This window comes from Ricinus communis, chromosome 3, assembly GCF_019578655.1.
Source record: "Ricinus communis isolate WT05 ecotype wild-type chromosome 3, ASM1957865v1, whole genome shotgun sequence".
Taxonomy (NCBI): domain Eukaryota; kingdom Viridiplantae; phylum Streptophyta; class Magnoliopsida; order Malpighiales; family Euphorbiaceae; genus Ricinus; species Ricinus communis.
In genome coordinates, this window is record NC_063258.1 from 25,371,795 (window position 1) to 25,378,655 (window position 6,861).

General features: G+C 23.9%; 1 non-coding gene across 1 annotated transcript; it reads left to right on the plus strand.

Annotated features, from left to right (window-relative positions):
- Window positions 1-2,022: 2,022 nt before the first annotated feature.
- TRNAR-UCG lies at window positions 2,023-2,096 on the plus strand. Its single transcript has one exon. It is a non-coding gene; the product is annotated as a tRNA-Arg (tRNA).
- Window positions 2,097-6,861: the final 4,765 nt, after the last annotated feature.

The window sequence follows — 6,861 nt, forward strand, 5'->3', positions numbered from 1 at the left end:
AATAAAATATTTGATACCATATCATATTCATAATCTTACAAAAAATATTCATATTTATGTTTTAAATATTATAAATTCTATTATAAGAAATCTATTATAATATTTTATTTGTTTTATCATCGATGCATTCTCGAATAATCAGGTCACCCCATGCAAGTTTGAGCACACTGCACTATTAATTGGAAAAATTCATTATTTATTCGTCATGTGAGCTTTAAGATTATTAGGTAAATAATTCCGTTGGTACTAAATTTTTATCTATATTTTTAAGGAGTACTAATATTTTAATTTTTTTCTTTTTAATATCAACATTTTAATTTTCATCTATTAGAAATTTATTCAATTTTTGATAACATGGAGGGTGGAGCTCTACATCATTATTTATCTCATCGTTCACGTTACACTTAATTTTGAGTAAATTGTCTCATTAGTACCAAAATTTTACCTATTGTTCAATTTGTTTCTTTTATTACCACGACCATTATTTATATTTTAATTGATGGTATATATTAGGATTCAAGTAATTCTTTATTGATGTGTTAATTAATATCTTATTTAGATGAACTTTTGGCTACCACATAAATAAAGAATACTAAAATTTCAATAGTTACTAATATCACTAAGAGTATAAGGAAACAACAATATAATTCGTTTTAGGTGGGGTTTAAGAAATAGTGTTTAAGGGTTGTATTAGCATTACTCTTTCATTAGTATTATAGGTAGGGTTTATAGAAAAGTGCTAGTTATTTCCATGTATGACGTGATCATAAAGATCAGGAAATCTGATTTTTCAGAAGTATTACTTTTGTGGTTGTATGAAATGGTGGTTCGTCTATTGAGTATATTAGTGGTATAGACGGACTGTTGAGTATTGACAAGTTCTTTACTCGCATGAGAATTTGTTTTTAGGCGAGTCTCTATCAGCTACTATCGATTAAAACAAAACTAATAGTGTGCTACTAAAAAGAAACAAATTAAAGAATTAATATTATTTAGATATAAGTGGTAAAACTTTTGATATCAATAAAATAATTTATCTAAAATTAAATTTAAAGTGAACGGTGAATGAAATGCAGACATAAAGCATCACTCTTCACGTCATTAAAAATTATAGGAATCTCAGTTCAATAGAAATTAAAATTTTAATACTAAAAAAATTAAAACATTTGTACTAATTAGGAACATGAATCAAAATCTTAGTATTATTGGAGCTATTAGCCTAAGATTGTCCAACGTTTACTCGCCCACTCCACCATCAACCATCACTGCCTCCTAAAGAATGGGAGACCATTACTCTACTCCTCTCTTACGGAAAGCTATTAAGGGATTTATATTCTAAAGACAGTCACTCTAAATACTTCAAGACACTTTAAGCTCCATGTAATATTAATATAATCTCTTAAACACTTATATTTTAAGTTATTTTTAAATACTAACTTAAATATTTGAGTGATTTTTCATACACATAGTTTGGATACCTCAATTTATTTATTTTTTCTTATAGATTTACCAAGAACAGTTTACCTGTTATGAGATCGGAAATTAGTCAACAAACATTAATTATTTTAGTCGCATTAATATTAAGAATATTACTACTTTTTGTTGTGTATATAATATATATTCTTAATAGGATTTTTCATTATTTACAAGAAATGAATATATAAATAATATGCATTACGTTTATAATAGATTTAGATAATTATCGATATCCCTTATTAGGTTTATAAAAAAATGAAAATGAATTCCAAAATTTAAGATTTTATTATTTTTAGGATGAATTTAATTAGTACCGTATTTAAATAAGTTGAAATTCGGGTATCACTTAAAGAGCGGTATCGACTCAACTATAAAAAGTATTCTCCAGTAACTCTTTATTTGTAAGGAAGAAAATATATGAAAGGAATAGCAAATAAGAATATGAATTGAGAGTGATTTCCATTGTCGGAAATAGGTCAAGTTAAGAGAAATGATCTGCAATTATTTTATGGTTAGAAATTTAATATGAGCATAACTTTCCATTAGGACCGCATAGCGCAGTGGATTAGCGCGTTTGACTTCGGATCAAAAGGTCGTGGGTTCGACTCCCACTGTGGTCGTTATAATTTTCTTTTTTCTCCATTTTTGGTTTTGCTCTTTTATTCTTTTCATTATTATTTTGCTCGTTTGTCCATGCTTTCAAATGTCTTTTTTTCTTTTGCTTCATTTGTCTCTGGTGTGATAACCATTTGATGTTATTGTTTGATAAGCAATAGAACCCCTTCTACCCTGGGACCAATACTGAAGAAGGAGAAAGAAAAGGACCTCGGACTCTAATAACTAAAACAACATTTTCCTCCGAACCCAAAATAATAATATATATAAAAAAAAAAATGTGAGCCAAGCAGGAAACAGTATTATCCAATATACTAACTCACATGCATTGACCTTTCAAATCACATATGTGAATGCTAAATCTTGGAATGACTGATGAATCATGCATTTATAAACTTGACTTTGATTTTTCTTTTTTGAAATGGCTTGACTTTGATTTTTAAGTCCAATGTCCTGTTATGAAAGAGACTGTTGAAACCTACAAAAGAACTAGACAGCTAAACTACAATATAATCCTTAATGCTTTTATTACAAAGTTGCCTGCCGGAAGGCCTGTAATGGCTATGAAATTATAAAACAGGACAGGGGGGCTTTTCTAGAGAGTCCTGCATCTCTTTTGAAGGACTAAATTAGGGTTTTTATCCTATATAATATCTGGTTACTACTGCACCTAGGGCACAAACAAAAATTTCAACTATATAAAGAGCTACTTATATTAAGGTATGATCTTCTAACTATATATATATATATATATATATATATAAAGCTTGAAGACTAAATGGATCGTTAGAGAGTCGTTGGACAAAAATCTGAGATTCATACGATTATTTCTTTAATTTAACATTGTACTTATTGGCTCCATTAATAATCTAACATTATAGTTTTATTGTTTTGTATCATTTAAAAGTCACCTAAAAATGACTATTTATTAATAAGATAGTGAATAAATTTAATTTGGGCACCCACAAACTGTACTGATTAATGAATTATGAGTTAAAAGACTTAAAAATTTCCGGTTTATAAAATTTAAATTCTATTATACTTATATTTGAAATTTAAACTTTGACTCTTTTTTGTTAATGTATAAATTTTTACTTTTATAGCGAGTGTAAAGAGATAATTATCTTTTAATTTATGTTGGTTGGGCTGAATTAAAAAGTTTAAATATACTTCTTAGAATAATTTTATTTTATTATGAGATTAAAATGCCAATTTGATTCCTGAACTTGGAGTAACATGCAATTAGCTCATATTTTAATTTCCTGACTCATTATCAATAACTTGATATAAAAATAAATTTTTATCGAGTTAGAGTAAAATTATTTAATTTTAACTTAATTTACTCTAATTATCTAATAAAAATAAATAATTAATATTTTTAATTAAATAATTAAATTAAATAATATTACCAAACTCATATAAAATTATGTTTTTATAAATTTAAAATAAAATCTTATATTTAATAAATATCTAGTTTTAGTTTTTAATAAAAATACAATAATTTAATATTTTTCAGTCTTAACCTCGATCCGAATCTTGATTCATAGAGACATCGAATATTTATAAATTATTTAATTTAATAAAATTAAAATAATTTATTTATTATTTTAAATTATTTATATAATCATGTAATGAAAATCAAAACCGAGTCACATATAAATTAAATTATTATTTTTTATAAACTAAAATCAAATATTGCTAAAATATAAGATTTTATTTTATTTTTTTAGTAGCATAATTCTATATGAATTTATAATATTATTTAATTTAAAATTCTAATTAAAAATATTTTTATTAAATAATATGAATAAATTATGTTAGAATTAAATAATTTTACTTTAATTCAATAAAAATCTATTTCATATAATTTGACATTTACTATGAAGTTCAAAAACTAAATTAATTTTCTACATTGAATAATTGGGTTGAATTGATCATCTAATCAAATTACTATAAGAAATTAAAATTAAAATTAGTTGCCTATTAACTTTAAGAGACAAATTAGCATTTTAGCCTTTTATTAGATGGCTGAAACAAAACTTTGAATTATGAGAATTATGATTGGAAAGATCCAACTAAGATTTCCGTCGCACCTGTCTTTGTCAGAAGAACAGGGTGAGTTGGTGTCACTATTGCCAGCTGGATAACTTGCATCAAATGGGCCCCTCATCACTCAGGTCCCACCTATCTCCAAGTCTAATTGACTAATGTCATATGATCTTGTTCATATGCCCTTATACTTTTGACAAATTCTCAGTTTGTCCCACTAAATTCAACATTTCTACAATATGCATCTACATAGAGCGTGAATAAAATATTTAATATTTTTTTTTTCATATTTTAGTATTTTAATATTTAATACGAAAGAAATTAATCTTTATATCTTTCTATCGCTTTATCTTAATTTATATCTTATTTACTTTTCTTCTATTTTTTATTTAATTTATTAATTTTTTATCACCGCATATTAAAATACTTATATTTTAGTATTATTTCTTACTCCTTAGTTGAAATAAAACCATCAAATTATTTTTCTCTGATCATATTTTAATTTAATATATAATAAATTTATTGCCATTTTAGACTCAAGAAAGATAATTATACAAATTATAAATTACTGTTAAGATGAATAATTTATTTTTATTCTTCTTTGCAGTATTTCTTCTACTTAGATTTAATGAATCCTTTATTTTATTCATCTTTTTTCTTAATGAATAATTTAAGTTTTTTTTTTTTTATAATAAATGTGTGAAAGTTTGTTTATCCATTTTAACTTTTTTCTTGTAATCATGTTACATAAAACAAATATGGATTCATCTATTTTGTCCTTTTCTTTGTCTACTTTCTTTTATCATTGGTTAAATAATAAAGGAAAATTTAGGAATAATTGTATCAAATTCATGAATTGAAGATACTAAAAGTTTTAGTTCTAATTAGAAAATAAAATTATTTGTGATCAATTTGCTCTGGTGGGACAAGTTCAGGAGGTAAATTGACAATTTCTCTTTTTTGCTCTATCTCCTCTTTACCCTCCCACCCACACAAGAACTGTACCCTTTAATTTTATTGGACCAGAGGACAGAAGTTTGTAATAAAAAATATTTGTTTTTTAAATAGTTTGGAGTGTGCAGTAAGCATCTTTTTAGGTTTAAAAAAACAATTAATCTTTTTGTATTAGCAGTGGTAATATATATTTCTAACTCAACACCTTAGAACACATTACAGTTAACAAATTAGCCATTGATTTTATTTGGAAGTGCAAAAATGCACTTTATTTTTTTTTAATAAGAAAGAATGGCTAAAATGCCAATTTGCCTCTTGAACTTGGAATCAATGGACAATTAGCTCATATTTTAATTTTCTAGACAGTTTATCAAACAACTTGGCAAAAATGCTTAATTTAACCCAATTAAAAGACTTACTCAATATAAAATATTTAATATAGTCCTCGAATTTCATACTATATGTCAATTATAGAAAAACTGATTTTAATTGAGTTAAAGTAAAATTATTAAAATTTAACATAATTTAACAAAAATAATTATATATAATTTATTCATATTGTTTAACAAAAATAAATATATCATATTTTTAATTAAAAATTTTAAATTAAATAATATTATCGAACTCATATGAAATTATGTTTTTATAAAAATAGAATAAGATCTTATATTTTAGCAATGCTTAGTCTTAGTTTTTAACAAAAATAATAATTTGTTTAGCATGTAACTCGGTCTCGGATCTTCACATGATGATTATATAAATAATTCTAAAAAATAAAAAAATTTCAAATAAATCTTTGATAATATTAAATTAAATAATTTATAAATATTAGGCATTTCTTCGAGTCAAGATTTTGACTAAGTTTGAGAATGAGAAATTAAAATATTATTTTTTAATAGAAATTAAGACTAAATATTATTAAAATATTAAATTTTATTCTAAATTTATAAAAACGTAATTTTATGAATTTAGTAATATTATTTAATTTAAGTTTTTTATTAAAAATATTATCTTATTATTTTATTAGATAACTAGAGTAAAATACGTTAAAATTAAATAAATTTACTCTAATTCAATAAAAAATATTATTTTTATAAAATTTAACATTTATTATGAAGTTAAAAAATCAAATTAAACTTTTTTTTATAATGACTAAGTAATTTGATTAGAGTGAATCAATCACTTTTATCAAATTGATGGATAAATCAGTCAGAAAATTAAAATATGAGCTAATTACTAGTTACCTCTAAATTCATATAGCAAATTAGCACTTTACACTCCACAATAATCCATCTAAAAATTAAATTTTTTATTAAATTGTATTTTTCTTATAATTCTATTTAACATTGAATATCTTTATAGTAATTATATAGTAATCAACCATTTGCATCTCATTTCTCTTAGCAATTTTACGATTTTCTTAAAAAGGGAAAAGAGTAAGGAAATGTAATTAGTTTTGCTCTTTCCCGTCCAAAAGAATAATGTAGAAATTAATGCACTCTCTTCCATTTAAATGTTTTTTAAGTATTCTTTTTCTACCAACTTTCTTCTTCCAATCTATATTTGAATAATTGATGGCTTAAGTTTTGTCATTTATGAACCCTTTATTTTTGGGGCCTTTGTACCATAAATAGCTTCTTATTAAAATATATGCATTTACAATTTTTAACTCAAGTAATTTATGGTACCTATAAAATAAAAGTAACTTTATATTCCTTTTTCATAATCAAGACATAATTCTCTTTCTTTTCTTTTTTTAATTAATTT